This window comes from Lissotriton helveticus, chromosome 1_1 (genome assembly GCF_964261635.1).
Source record: "Lissotriton helveticus chromosome 1_1, aLisHel1.1, whole genome shotgun sequence".
In the NCBI taxonomy this organism is placed as follows: Eukaryota; Metazoa; Chordata; class Amphibia; order Caudata; family Salamandridae; genus Lissotriton; species Lissotriton helveticus.
This window is the reverse complement of record NC_136057.1, coordinates 667145193-667159672: the sequence shown is the minus strand read 5'-3', so window position 1 is coordinate 667159672 and position 14480 is coordinate 667145193.

Sequence of the window (14480 nt, the reverse complement as noted above, 5' to 3'; positions counted from 1 at the left end):
CACGTCTGAGCATCCCCAGTACACTTAGAGCGGTACCTGCAAACACAACAATGATGGACAGAATGTGGATCAATGTCACACATTCACCCCAGTCCAAAGATCTGGGCCCAAATCCATCGTTTTTCCACTCCACACCACCCTGGGTTAGACAATGGCGATATGCAAATCAGCGCTGACCCTGTGCCCCATGGGAACAGTCCAGTCCGAACTACAAAAGCCATGTCCTTCCCAGAACGGAAACAAGCATCTGAGGACCGGCCCGGTTTCGAGGTAACACCTCTCATCAGCCCGGCTAGCTTGATTCCAGTGGTGTGGAGTGCCTGGGACTCACGTCTGAGCATCCCCAGTACACTTAGAGCGGTACCTGCAAACACAACAATGATGGACAGAATGTGGATCAATGTCACACATTCACCCCAGTCCAAAGATCTGGGCCCAAATCCATCGTTTTTCAACTCCACACCACCCTGGGTTAGACAATGGCGATATGCAAATCAGCGCTGACCCTGTGCCCCATGGGAACAGTCCAGTCCGAACTACAAAAGCCATGTCCTTCCCAGAACGAAAACAAGCATCCGAGGACCGGCCCGGTTTCGAGGTAACACCTCTCATCAGCCCGGCTAGCTTGATTCCAGTGGTGTGGAGTGCCTGGGACTCACGTCTGAGCATCCCCAGTACACTTAGAGCGGTACCTGCAAACACAACAATGATGGTCAGAATGTGGATCAATGTCACACATTCACCCCAGTCCAAAGATCTGGGCCCAAATCCATCGTTTTTCCACTCCACACCACCCTGGGTTAGACAATGGCGATATGCAAATCAGCGCTGACCCTGTGCCCCATGGGAACAGTCCAGTCCGAACTACAAAAGCCATGTCCTTCCCAGAACGGAAACAAGCAGCCGAGGACCGGCCCGGTTTCGAGGTAACACCTCTCATCAGCCCGGCTAGCTTGATTCCAGTGGTGTGGAGTGCCTGGGACTCACGTCTGAGCATCCCCAGTACACTTAGAGCGGTACCTGCAAACACAACAATGATGGACAGAATGTGGATCAATGTCACACATTCACCCCAGTCCAAAGATCTGGGCCCAAATCCATCGTTTTTCCACTCCACACCACCCTGGGTTAGACAATGGCGATATGCAAATCAGCGCTGACCCTGTGCCCCATGGGAACAGTCCAGTCCGAACTACAAAAGCCATGTCCTTCCCAGAACGGAAACAAGCATCCGAGGACCGGCCCGGTTTCGAGGTAACACCTCTCATCAGCCCGGCTAGCTTGATTCCAGTGGTGTGGAGTGCCTGGGACTCACGTCTGAGCATCCCCAGTACACTTAGAGCGGTACCTGCAAACACAACAATGATGGACAGAATGTGGATCAATGTCACACATTCAACCCAGTCCAAAGATCTGGGCCCAAATCCATCGTTTTTCCACTCCACACCACCCTGGGTTAGACAATGGCGATATGCAAATCAGCGCTGACCCTGTGCCCCATGGGAACAGTCCAGTCCGAACTACAAAAGCCATGTCCTTCCCAGAACGGAAACAAGCATCTGACGACCGACCCGGTTTCGAGGTAACACCTCTCATCAGCCCGGCTAGCTTGATTCCAGTGGTGTGGAGTGCCTGGGACTCACGTCTGAGCATCCCCAGTACACTTAGAGCGGTACCTGCAAACACAACAATGATGGACAGAATGTGGATCAATGTCACACATTCACCCCAGTCCAAAGATCTGGGCCCAAATCCATCGTTTTTCAACTCCACACCACCCTGGGTTAGACAATGGCGATATGCAAATCAGCGCTGACCCTGTGCCCCATGGGAACAGTCCAGTCCGAACTACAAAAGCCATGTCCTTCCCAGAACGGAAACAAGCATCCGAGGACCGGCCCGGTTTCGAGGTAACACCTCTCATCAGCCCGGCTAGCTTGATTCCAGTGGTGTGGAGTGCCTGGGACTCACGTCTGAGCATCCCCAGTACACTTAGAGCGGTACCTGCAAACACAACAATGATGGTCAGAATGTGGATCAATGTCACACATTCACCCCAGTCCAAAGATCTGGGCCCAAATCCATCGTTTTTCCACTCCACACCACCCTGGGTTAGACAATGGCGATATGCAAATCAGCGCTGACCCTGTGCCCCATGGGAACAGTCCAGTCCGAACTACAAAAGCCATGTCCTTCCCAGAACGGAAACAAGCATCCGAGGACCGGCCCGGTTTCGAGGTAACACCTCTCATCAGCCCGGCTAGCTTGATTCCAGTGGTGTGGAGTGCCTGGGACTCACGTCTGAGCATCCCCAGTACACTTAGAGCGGTACCTGCAAACACAACAATGATGGACAGAATGTGGATCAATGTCACACATTCACCCCAGTCCAAAGATCTGGGCCCAAATCCATCGTTTTTCCACTCCACACCACCCTGGGTTAGACAATGGCGATATGCAAATCAGCGCTGACCCTGTGCCCCATGGGAACAGTCCAGTCCAAACTACAAAAGCCATGTCCTTCCCAGAACGGAAACAAGCATCCGAGGACCGGCCCGGTTTCGAGGTAACACCTCTCATCAGCCCGGCTAGCTTGATTCCAGTGGTGTGGAGTGCCTGGGACTCACGTCTGAGCATCCCTAGTAAAATTAGAGCGGTACCTGCAAACACAACAATGATGGACAGAATGTGGATCAATGTCACACATTCAACCCAGTCCAAAGATCTGGGCCCAAATCCATCGTTTTTCCACTCCACACCACCCTGGGTTAGACAATGGCGATATGCAAATCAGCGCTGACCCTGTGCCCCATGGGAACAGTCCAGTCCGAACTACAAAAGCCATGTCCTTCCCAGTACGGAAACAAGCATCTGAGGACCGGCCCGGTTTCGAGGTAACACCTCTCATCAGCCCGGCTAGCTTGATTCCAGTGGTGTGGAGTGCCTGGGACTCACGTCTGAGCATCCCCAGTACACTTAGAGCGGTACCTGCAAACACAACAATGATGGACAGAATGTGGATCAATGTCACACATTCACCCCAGTCCAAAGATCTGGGCCCAAATCCATCGTTTTTCCACTCCACACCACCCTGGGTTAGACAATGGCGATATGCAAATCAGCGCTGACCCTGTGCCCCATGGGAACAGTCCAGTCCGAACTACAAAAGCCATGTCCTTCCCAGAACGGAAACAAGCATCCGAGGACCGGCCCGGTTTCGAGGTAACACCTCTCATCAGCCCGGCTAGCTTGATTCCAGTGGTGTGGAGTGCCTGGGACTCACGTCTGAGCATCCCCAGTACACTTAGAGCGGTACATGCAAACACAACAATGATGGACAGAATGTGGATCAATGTCACACATTCACCCCAGTCCAAAGATCTGGGCCCAAATCCATCATTTTTCCACTCCACACCACCCTGGGTTAGACAATGGCGATATGCAAATCAGCGCTGACCCTGTGCCCCATGGGAACAGTCCAGTCCGAACTACAAAAGCCATGTCCTTCCCAGAACGGAAACAAGCATCCGAGAACCGGCCCGGTTTCAAGGTAACACCTCTCATCAGCCCGGCTAGCTTGATTCCAGTGGTGTGGAGTGCCTGGGACTCACGTCTGAGCATCCCCAGTACACTTAGAGCGGTACCTGCAAACACAACAATGATGGACAGAATGTGGATCAATGTCACACATTCACCCCAGTCCAAAGATCTGGGCCCAAATCCATCGTTTTTCCACTCCACACCACCCTGGGTTAGACAATGGCGATATGCAAATCAGCGCTGACCCTGTGCCCCATGGGAACAGTCCAGTCCGAACTACAAAAGCCATGTCCTTCCCAGAACGGAAACAAGCATCCGAGGACCGGCCCGGTTTCGAGGTAACACCTCTCATCAGCCCGGCTAGCTTGATTCCAGTGGTGTGGAGTGCCTGGGACTCACGTCTGAGCATCCCCAGTACACTTAGAGCGGTACCTGCAAACACAACAATGATGGACAGAATATGGATCAATGTCACACATTCACCCCAGTCCAAAGATCTGGGCCCAAATCCATCGTTTTTCCACACCACACCACCCTGGGTTAGACAATGGCGATATGCAAATTAGCGCTGACCCTGTGCCCCATGGGAACAGTCCAGTCCGAACTACAAAAGCGATGTCCTTCCCAGAACGGAAACAAGCATCCGAGGACCGGCCCGGTTTCGAGGTAACACCTCTCATCAGCCCGGCTAGCTTGATTCCAGTGGTGTGGAGTGCCTGGGACTCACGTCTGAGCATCCCCAGTACACTTAGAGCGGTACCTGCAAACACAACAATGATGGACAGAATGTGGATCAATGTCACACATTCACCCCAGTCCAAAGATCTGGGCCCAAATCCATCGTTTTTCCACTCCACACCACCCTGGGTTAGACAATGGCGATATGCAAATCAGCGCTGACCCTGTGCCCCATGGGAACAGTCCAGTCCGAACTACAAAAGCCATGTCCTTCCCAGAACGGAAACAAGCATCCGAGGACCGGCCCGGTTTCGAGGTAACACCTCTCATCAGCCCGGCTAGCTTGATTCCAGTGGTGTGGAGTGCCTGGGACTCACGTCTGAGCATCCCCAGTACACTTAGAGCGGTACCTCCAAACACAACAATGATGGACAGAATGTGGATCAATGTCACACATTCACCCCAGTCCAAAGATCTGGGCCCAAATCCATCGTTTTTCCACTCCACACCACCCTGGGTTAGACAATGGCGATATGCAAATCAGCGCTGACCCTGTGCCCCATGGGAACAGTCCAGTCCGAACGACAAAAGCCATGTCCTTCCCAGAACGGAAATAAGCATCCGAGGACCGGCCCGGTTTCGAGGTAACACCTCTCATCAGCCCGGCTAGCTTGATTCCAGTGGTGTGGAGTGCCTGGGACTCACGTCTGAGCATCCCCAGTACACTTAGAGCGGTACCTGCAAACACAACAATGATGGACAGAATGTGGATCAATGTCACACATTCACCCCAGTCCAAAGATCTGGGCCCAAATCCATCGTTTTTCCACTCCACACCACCCTGGGTTAGACAATGGCGATATGCAAATCAGCGCTGACCCTGTGCCCCATGGGAACAGTCCAGTCCGAACTACAAAAGCCAAGTCCTTCCCAGAACGGAAACAAGCATCCGAGGACCGGCCCGGTTTCGAGGTAACACCTCTCATCAGCCTGGCTAGCTTGATTCCAGTGGTGTGGAGTGCCTGGGACTCACGTCTGAGCATCCCCAGTACACTTAGAGCGGTACCTGCAAACACAACAATGATGGACAGAATGTGGATCAATGTCACACATTCACCCCAGTCCAAAGAGCTGGGCCCAAATCCATCGTTTTTCCACTCCACACCACCCTGGGTTAGACAATGGCGATATGCAAATCAGCGCTGACCCTGTGCCCCATGGGAACAGTCCAGTCCGAACTACAAAAGCCATGTCCTTCCCAGAACGGAAACAAGCATCCGAGGACCGGCCCGGTTTCGAGGTAACACCTCTCATCAGCCCAGCTAGCTTGATTCCAGTGGTGTGGAGTGCCTGGGACTCACGTCTGAGCATCCCCAGTACACTTAGAGCGGTACCTGCAAACACAACAATGATGGACAGAATGTGGATCAATGTCACACATTCACCCCAGTCCAAAGATCTGGGCCCAAATCCATCGTTTTTCCACTCCACACCACCCTGGGTTAGACAATGGCGATATGCAAATCAGCGCTGACCCTGTGCCCCATGGGAACAGTCCAGTCCGAACTACAAAAGCCAAGTCCTTCCCAGAACGGAAACAAGCATCCGAGGACCGGCCCGGTTTCGAGGTAACACCTCTCATCAGCCCGGCTAGCTTGATTCCAGTGGTGTGGAGTGCCTGGGACTCACGTCTGAGCATCCCCAGTACACTTAGAGCGGTACCTGCAAACACAACAATGATGGACAGAATGTGGATCAATGTCACACATTCACCCCAGTCCAAAGATCTGGGCCCAAATCCATCGTTTTTCCACTCCACACCACCCTGGGTTAGACAATGGCGATATGCAAATCAGCGCTGACCCTGTGCCCCATGGGAACAGTCCAGTCCGAACTACAAAAGCCATGTCCTTCCCAGAACGGAAACAAGCATCCGAGGACCGGCCCGGTTTCGAGGTAACACCTCTCATCAGCCCGGCTAGCTTGATTCCAGTGGTGCGGAGTGCCTGGGACTCACGTCTGAGCATCCCCAGTACACTTAGAGCGGTACCTGCAAACACAACAATGATGGACAGAATGTGGATCAATGTCACACATTCACCCCAGTCCAAAGATCTGGGCCCAAATCCATCGTTTTTCCACTCCACACCACCCTGGGTTAGACAATGGCGATATGCAAATCAGCGCTGACCCTGTGCCCCATGGGAACAGTCCAGTCCGAACTACAAAAGCCATGTCCTTCCCAGAACGGAAACAAGCATCTGAGGACCGGCCCGGTTTCGAGGTAACACCTCTCATCAGCCCGGCTAGCTTGATTCCAGTGGTGTGGAGTGCCTGGGACTCACGTCTGAGCATCCCCAGTACACTTAGAGCGGTACCTGGAAACACAACAATGATGGACAGAATGTGGATCAATGTCACACATTCACCCCAGTCCAAAGATCTGGGCCCAAATCCATCGTTTTTCAACTCCACACCACCCTGGGTTAGACAATGGCGATATGCAAATCAGCGCTGACCCTGTGCCCCATGGGAACAGTCCAGTCCGAACTACAAAAGCCATGTCCTTCCCAGAACGAAAACAAGCATCCGAGGACCGGCCCGGTTTCGAGGTAACACCTCTCATCAGCCCGGCTAGCTTGATTCCAGTGGTGTGGAGTGCCTGGGACTCACGTCTGAGCATCCCCAGTACACTTAGAGCGGTACCTGCAAACACAACAATGATGGTCAGAATGTGGATCAATGTCACACATTCACCCCAGTCCAAAGATCTGGGCCCAAATCCATCGTTTTTCCACTCCACACCACCCTGGGTTAGACAATGGCGATATGCAAATCAGCGCTGACCCTGTGCCCCATGGGAACAGTCCAGTCCGAACTACAAAAGCCATGTCCTTCCCAGAACGGAAACAAGCATCCGAGGACCGGCCCGGTTTCGAGGTAACACCTCTCATCAGCCCGGCTAGCTTGATTCCAGTGGTGTGGAGTGCCTGGGACTCACGTCTGAGCATCCCCAGTACACTTAGAGCGGTACCTGCAAACACAACAATGATGGACAGAATGTGGATCAATGTCACACATTCACCCCAGTCCAAAGATCTGGGCCCAAATCCATCGTTTTTCCACTCCACACCACCCTGGGTTAGACAATGGCGATATGCAAATCAGCGCTGACCCTGTGCCCCATGGGAACAGTCCAGTCCGAACTACAAAAGCCATGTCCTTCCCAGAACGGAAACAAGCATCCGAGGACCGGCCCGGTTTCGAGGTAACACCTCTCATCAGCCCGGCTAGCTTGATTCCAGTGGTGTGGAGTGCCTGGGACTCACGTCTGAGCATCCCTAGTACACTTAGAGCGGTACCTGCAAACACAACAATGATGGACAGAATGTGGATCAATGTCACACATTCAACCCAGTCCAAAGATCTGGGCCCAAATCCATCGTTTTTCCACTCCACACCACCCTGGGTTAGACAATGGCGATATGCAAATCAGCGCTGACCCTGTGCCCCATGGGAACAGTCCAGTCCGAACTACAAAAGCCATGTCCTTCCCAGAACGGAAACAAGCATCCGAGGACCGGCCCGGTTTCGAGGTAACACCTCTCATCAGCCCGGCTAGCTTGATTCCAATGGTGTGGAGTGCCTGGGACTCACGTCTGAGCATCCCCAGTACACTTAGAGCGGTACCTGCAAACACAACAATGATGGACAGAATGTGGATCAATGTCACACATTCACCCCAGTCCAAAGATCTGGGCCCAAATCCATCGTTTTTCCACTCCACACCACCCTGGGTTAGACAATGGCGATATGCAAATCAGCGCTGACCCTGTGCCCCATGGGAACAGTCCAGTCCGAACTACAAAAGCCATGTCCTTCCCAGAACGGAAACAAGCATCCGAGGACCGGCCCGGTTTCGAGGTAACACCTCTCATCAGCCCGGCTAGCTTGATTCCAGTGGTGTGGAGTGCCTGGGACTCACGTCTGAGCATCCCCAGTACACTTAGAGCGGTACCTGCAAACACAACAATGATGGACAGAATGTGGATCAATGTCACACATTCACCCCAGTCCAAAGATCTGGGCCCAAATCCATCGTTTTTCCACTCCACACCACCCTGGGTTAGACAATGGCGATATGCAAATCAGCGCTGACCCTGTGCCCCATGGGAACAGTCCAGTCCGAACTACAAAAGCCATGTCCTTCCCAGAACGGAAACAAGCATCTGAGGACCGGCCCGGTTTCGAGGTAACACCTCTCATCAGCCCGGCTAGCTTGATTCCAGTGGTGTGGAGTGCCTGGGACTCACGTCTGAGCATCCCCAGTACACTTAGAGCGGTACCTGCAAACACAACAATGATGGACAGAATGTGGATCAATGTCACACATTCACCCCAGTCCAAAGATCTGGGCCCAAATCCATCGTTTTTCAACTCCACACCACCCTGGGTTAGACAATGGCGATATGCAAATCAGCGCTGACCCTGTGCCCCATGGGAACAGTCCAGTCCGAACTACAAAAGCCATGTCCTTCCCAGAACGGAAACAAGCATCCGAGGACCGGCCCGGTTTCGAGGTAACACCTCTCATCAGCCCGGCTAGCTTGATTCCAGTGGTGTGGAGTGCCTGGGACTCACGTCTGAGCATCCCCAGTACACTTAGAGCGGTACCTGCAAACACAACAATGATGGTCAGAATGTGGATCAATGTCACACATTCACCCCAGTCCAAAGATCTGGGCCCAAATCCACCGTTTTTCCACTCCACACCACCCTGGGTTAGACAATGGCGATATGCAAATCAGCGCTGACCCTGTGCCCCATGGGAACAGTCCAGTCCGAACTACAAAAGCCATGTCCTTCCCAGAACGGAAACAAGCATCCGAGGACCGGCCCGGTTTCGAGGTAACACCTCTCATCAGCCCGGCTAGCTTGATTCCAGTGGTGTGGAGTGCCTGGGACTCACGTCTGAGCATCCCCAGTACACTTAGAGCGGTACCTGCAAACACAACAATGATGGACAGAATGTGGATCAATGTCACACATTCACCCCAGTCCAAAGATCTGGGCCCAAATCCATCGTTTTTCCACTCCACACCACCCTGGGTTAGACAATGGCGATATGCAAATCAGCGCTGACCCTGTGCCCCATGGGAACAGTCCAGTCCGAACTACAAAAGCCATGTCCTTCCCAGAACGGAAACAAGCATCCGAGGACCGGCCCGGTTTCGAGGTAACACCTCTCATCAGCCCGGCTAGCTTGATTCCAGTGGTGTGGAGTGCCTGGGACTCACGTCTGAGCATCCCTAGTACACTTAGAGCGGTACCTGCAAACACAACAATGATGGACAGAATGTGGATCAATGTCACACATTCAACCCAGTCCAAAGATCTGGGCCCAAATCCATCGTTTTTCCACTCCACACCACCCTGGGTTAGACAATGGCGATATGCAAATCAGCGCTGACCCTGTGCCCCATGGGAACAGTCCAGTCCGAACTACAAAAGCCATGTCCTTCCCAGTACGGAAACAAGCATCTGAGGACCGGCCCGGTTTCGAGGTAACACCTCTCATCAGCCCGGCTAGCTTGATTCCAGTGGTGTGGAGTGCCTGGGACTCACGTCTGAGCATCCCCAGTACACTTAGAGCGGTACCTGCAAACACAACAATGATGGACAGAATGTGGATCAATGTCACACATTCACCCCAGTCCAAAGATCTGGGCCCAAATCCATCGTTTTTCCACTCCACACCACCCTGGGTTAGACAATGGCGATATGCAAATCAGCGCTGACCCTGTGCCCCATGGGAACAGTCCAGTCCGAACTACAAAAGCCATGTCCTTCCCAGAACGGAAACAAGCATCCGAGGACCGGCCCGGTTTCGAGGTAACACCTCTCATCAGCCCGGCTAGCTTGATTCCAGTGGTGTGGAGTGCCTGGGACTCACGTCTGAGCATCCCCAGTACACTTAGAGCGGTACCTGCAAACACAACAATGATGGACAGAATGTGGATCAATGTCACACATTCACCCCAGTCCAAAGATCTGGGCCCAAATCCATCGTTTTTCCACTCCACACCACCCTGGGTTAGACAATGGCGATATGCAAATCAGCGCTGACCCTGTGCCCCATGGGAACAGTCCAGTCCGAACTACAAAAGCCAAGTCCTTCCCAGAACGGAAACAAGCATCCGAGGACCGGCCCGGTTTCGAGGTAACACCTCTCATCAGCCCGGCTAGCTTGATTCCAGTGGTGTGGAGTGCCTGGGACTCACGTCTGAGCATCCCCAGTACACTTAGAGCGGTACCTGCAAACACAACAATGATGGACAGAATGTGGATCAATGTCACACATTCACCCCAGTCCAAAGATCTGGGCCCAAATCCATCGTTTTTCCACTCCACACCACCCTGGGTTAGACAATGGCGATATGCAAATTAGCGCTGACCCTGTGCCCCATGGGAACAGTCCAGTCCGAACTACAAAAGCCATGTCCTTCCCAGAACGGAAACAAGCATCCGAGGACCGGCCCGGTTTCGAGGTAACACCTCTCATCAGCCCGGCTAGCTTGATTCCAGTGGTGTGGAGTGCCTGGGACTCACGTCTGAGCATCCCCAGTACACTTAGAGCGGTACCTGCAAACACAACAATGATGGACAGAATGTGGATCAATGTCACACATTCACCCCAGTCCAAAGATCTGGGCCCAAATCCATCGTTTTTCCACTCCACACCACCCTGGGTTAGACAATGGCGATATGCAAATCAGCGCTGACCCTGTGCCCCATGGGAACAGTCCAGTCCGAACTACAAAAGCCATGTCCTTCCCAGAACGGAAACAAGCATCCGAGGACCGGCCCGGTTTCGAGGTAACACCTCTCATCAGCCCGGCTAGCTTGATTCCAGTGGTGTGGAGTGCCTGGGACTCACGTCTGAGCATCCCCAGTACACTTAGAGCGGTACCTGCAAACACAACAATGATGGACAGAATGTGGATCAATGTCACACATTCACCCCAGTCCAAAGATCTGGGCCCAAATCCATCGTTTTTCCACTCCACACCACCCTGGGTTAGACAATGGCGATATGCAAATCAGCGCTGACCCTGTGCCCCATGGGAACAGTCCAGTCCAAACTACAAAAGCCATGTCCTTCCCAGAACGGAAACAAGCATCCGAGGACCGGCCCGGTTTCGAGGTAACACCTCTCATCAGCCCGGCTAGCTTGATTCCAGTGGTGTGGAGTGCCTGGGACTCACGTCTGAGCATCCCCAGTACACTTAGAGCGGTACCTGCAAACACAACAATGATGGACAGAATGTGGATCAATGTCACACATTCACCCCAGTCCAACGATCTGGGCCCAAATCCATCGTTTTTCCACTCCACACCACCCTGGGTTAGACAATGGCGATATGCAAATCAGCGCTGACCCTGTGCCCCATGGGAACAGTCCAGTCCGAACTACAAAAGCCATGTCCTTCCCAGAACGGAAACAAGCATCCGAGGACCGGCCCGGTTTCGAGGTAACACCTCTCATCAGCCCGGCTAGCTTGATTCCAGTGGTGTGGAGTGCCTGGGACTCACGTCTGAGCATCCCCAGTACACTTAGAGTGGTACCTGCAAACACAACAATGATGGACAGAATGTGGATCAATGTCACACATTCACCCCAGTCCAAAGATCTGGGCCCAAATCCATCGTTTTTCCACTCCACACCACCCTGGGTTAGACAATGGCGATATGCAAATGAGGTGCGGTGGAGGTGCTGGGTCCCAGGCTCGTCAGCCAACTGCTCAAGGGAGCTTTAACATTTGTAATATCTGCCAGGTTTAGTACCACTCAGGCGTGCAGGTGCGGGGTCCCAGGCTCGTGGGCCAACTGCTCAAGGGAGCTTTAACATTGGTAATGTTAAAGCTCCCTCGAGCAGTTGGCTGATGAGCCTGGGACCCCGCACCTGCGCGCCTGAGTGGTACTAAACCTGGCAATATTTGGCAGCCCCCGGCAACCCCAGAACACAGCCTAATCCCTGCTGATGAGGGGTAAATACCCCGAAACACGTGTCCAGGGATGGCAAGACAGCGAAGATAGCAGAGAATCGAAAGAAGATGCATCGCGGAACACGAACTACTCTTACCACAATCCTTAGGGGCGATCCCGCTGGTGTGTGAGTAGTGTGCGACCCCACCCCCATTCGTATTGTTAAAGCTCCCTCGAGCAGTTGGCTGATGAGCCTGGGACCCCGCACCTGCGCGCCTGAGTGGTACTAAACCTGGCAATATTTGGCAGCCCCCGGCAACCCCAGAACACAGCCTAATCCCTGCTGATGAGGGGTAAATACCCCGAAACACGTGTCCAGGGATGGCGAAGACAGCGAAGATAGCAGAGAATCGAAAGAAGATGCATCGCGGAAGACGAACTACACTTACCACAATCCTTAGGGGCGATCCCGCTGATGTGTGAGTAGTGTGCGACCCCACCCCCATTCAAAAATTAAAGACCGATGGGCTTGTGAACATTTCTCACTGAACCACTTAGGGCCACACTTGGGTCTCCCTTTGATTTTTAAACACAGATCGCAGCCTACTTGAGTACAAATTCCCTCAAAAGCTCAGAGTACCGCATTCTTGGAACTTGGTGGCTCAATACAGATGGCAAATTGATCTGTGCATTACTCATATAGGCCCTTTAGAAAATTATCTGGAATTACATTAGCCCATCTAACCCTCCCCCCCCTGGTCACAGGGTAGCACCTTGGACATAGCCTGGTTCCTACCACCTTTGCTCAGGATACCATAAGTGATATCCAGAATTAAAATGACCGGATTATGATCACTCAAAGGGGATTCCTGGGCGTTATAGAAAATCACCTTATTCAATAACGCGGTGGACATAAAAATGTAATCTATAAAGGTATTACAAGCCTTGGCTTTAAACGTAGGACACTGGTCTCCATGGTTAGCAAAACTATCTTCAAAAAGATCAGCATCCGTTAAAAGCGACTCAAGACCCTCACCCCGTAAGGTGTGCTCAGAATGTGGGTTCTTGGCAAAATTAAGACCATGCGGATCATGTAATGAACAACGTAAATTACACAAATGCGTGTGAAAATCACCCACATGAAAAAAGTGGATTGCTTTGGCTTATAATCGTTCAGAAAATAACTCAAGGTATTTATATGCTGGTTTGCATAATCACACTCCCCTGAATTGTAAATATTCACTAACAAGAGCTTGGGACAGTTTAGTTCACTAAGCTCCAATATCAAGCTATGGGGAGAGTCTAGCTCTAACCTTTTTACAGAGCATCTTAAATCCAAAGAAAGGAGAAACAAGAGACCACCTTTAGCCCTGCCAGCTAAAGCTGGGCATGCCGCTAGAGAGAATGAGCTACAGCCATCCAACCAAAAATTATCCCCCTTATCCCAGGTCTCCTGGAGGGAAATTATGTCATATAATTTTATGAAGGATAGCCAATTAGGATCATCTCTCTTAGATCTCAAACCTGCAATATTCCAGCTCAAGCCTCTACATTTGTTAGTGAGATCACCCACATGTTCAGCTCTACCCTGGTACAGAGAACTTGGACCATGAGAACAAGGAACACTACTCGTAGGAATATCTCCAGATATGCTAGTGCATACCTACCCTGTACTTGTCAGCAGTTGACAACTTATCTCGGGCTGTGGGGGAGCAATGGATTGACTAGTAACTTCCCTTGACTCTGGGAAATGTACTGGTGGAAGTCAATCACAGGCGTCTAGGGCTGACAAAGGGGCAAATCTATTAGCTAATTCAAGTTCACAAGATCTCCGTAAGGGTACATGTGGTACACCCCGACCTCTCACCCCTTGCTGGGATGACTGATCCGGTCTATAAAAAAACCCTAATGGAAGAATGGAGATTTCCCCACGCTAGCACCCTTCCCTTCTACTTCCTAAGTGCTCCAGCAGAAATCTGACAACCCCTTCATTATTAAAATTCACAATTACACATTCCCCCTACTGTCCTTCCTTGAATGACCAATACAGGGGACCCCTCTTGCCATTATCAATTTGTAACAGATATCCCAATCCCAGGCCCCCACTAGCTTTAATTGGGCTGTAAACTAATGCATATTTTTGGCTATTAGCTGCTCAGTTGATTCAGAGTACCCTTCTTGTAAAATCGGAGCATTTCTCAATACCACTACCAGGGGGGCAGCGGCCGGTGGTAGGTGTAATACCCCGTGCCCTTCCTTATCACTTCTATGGGCCA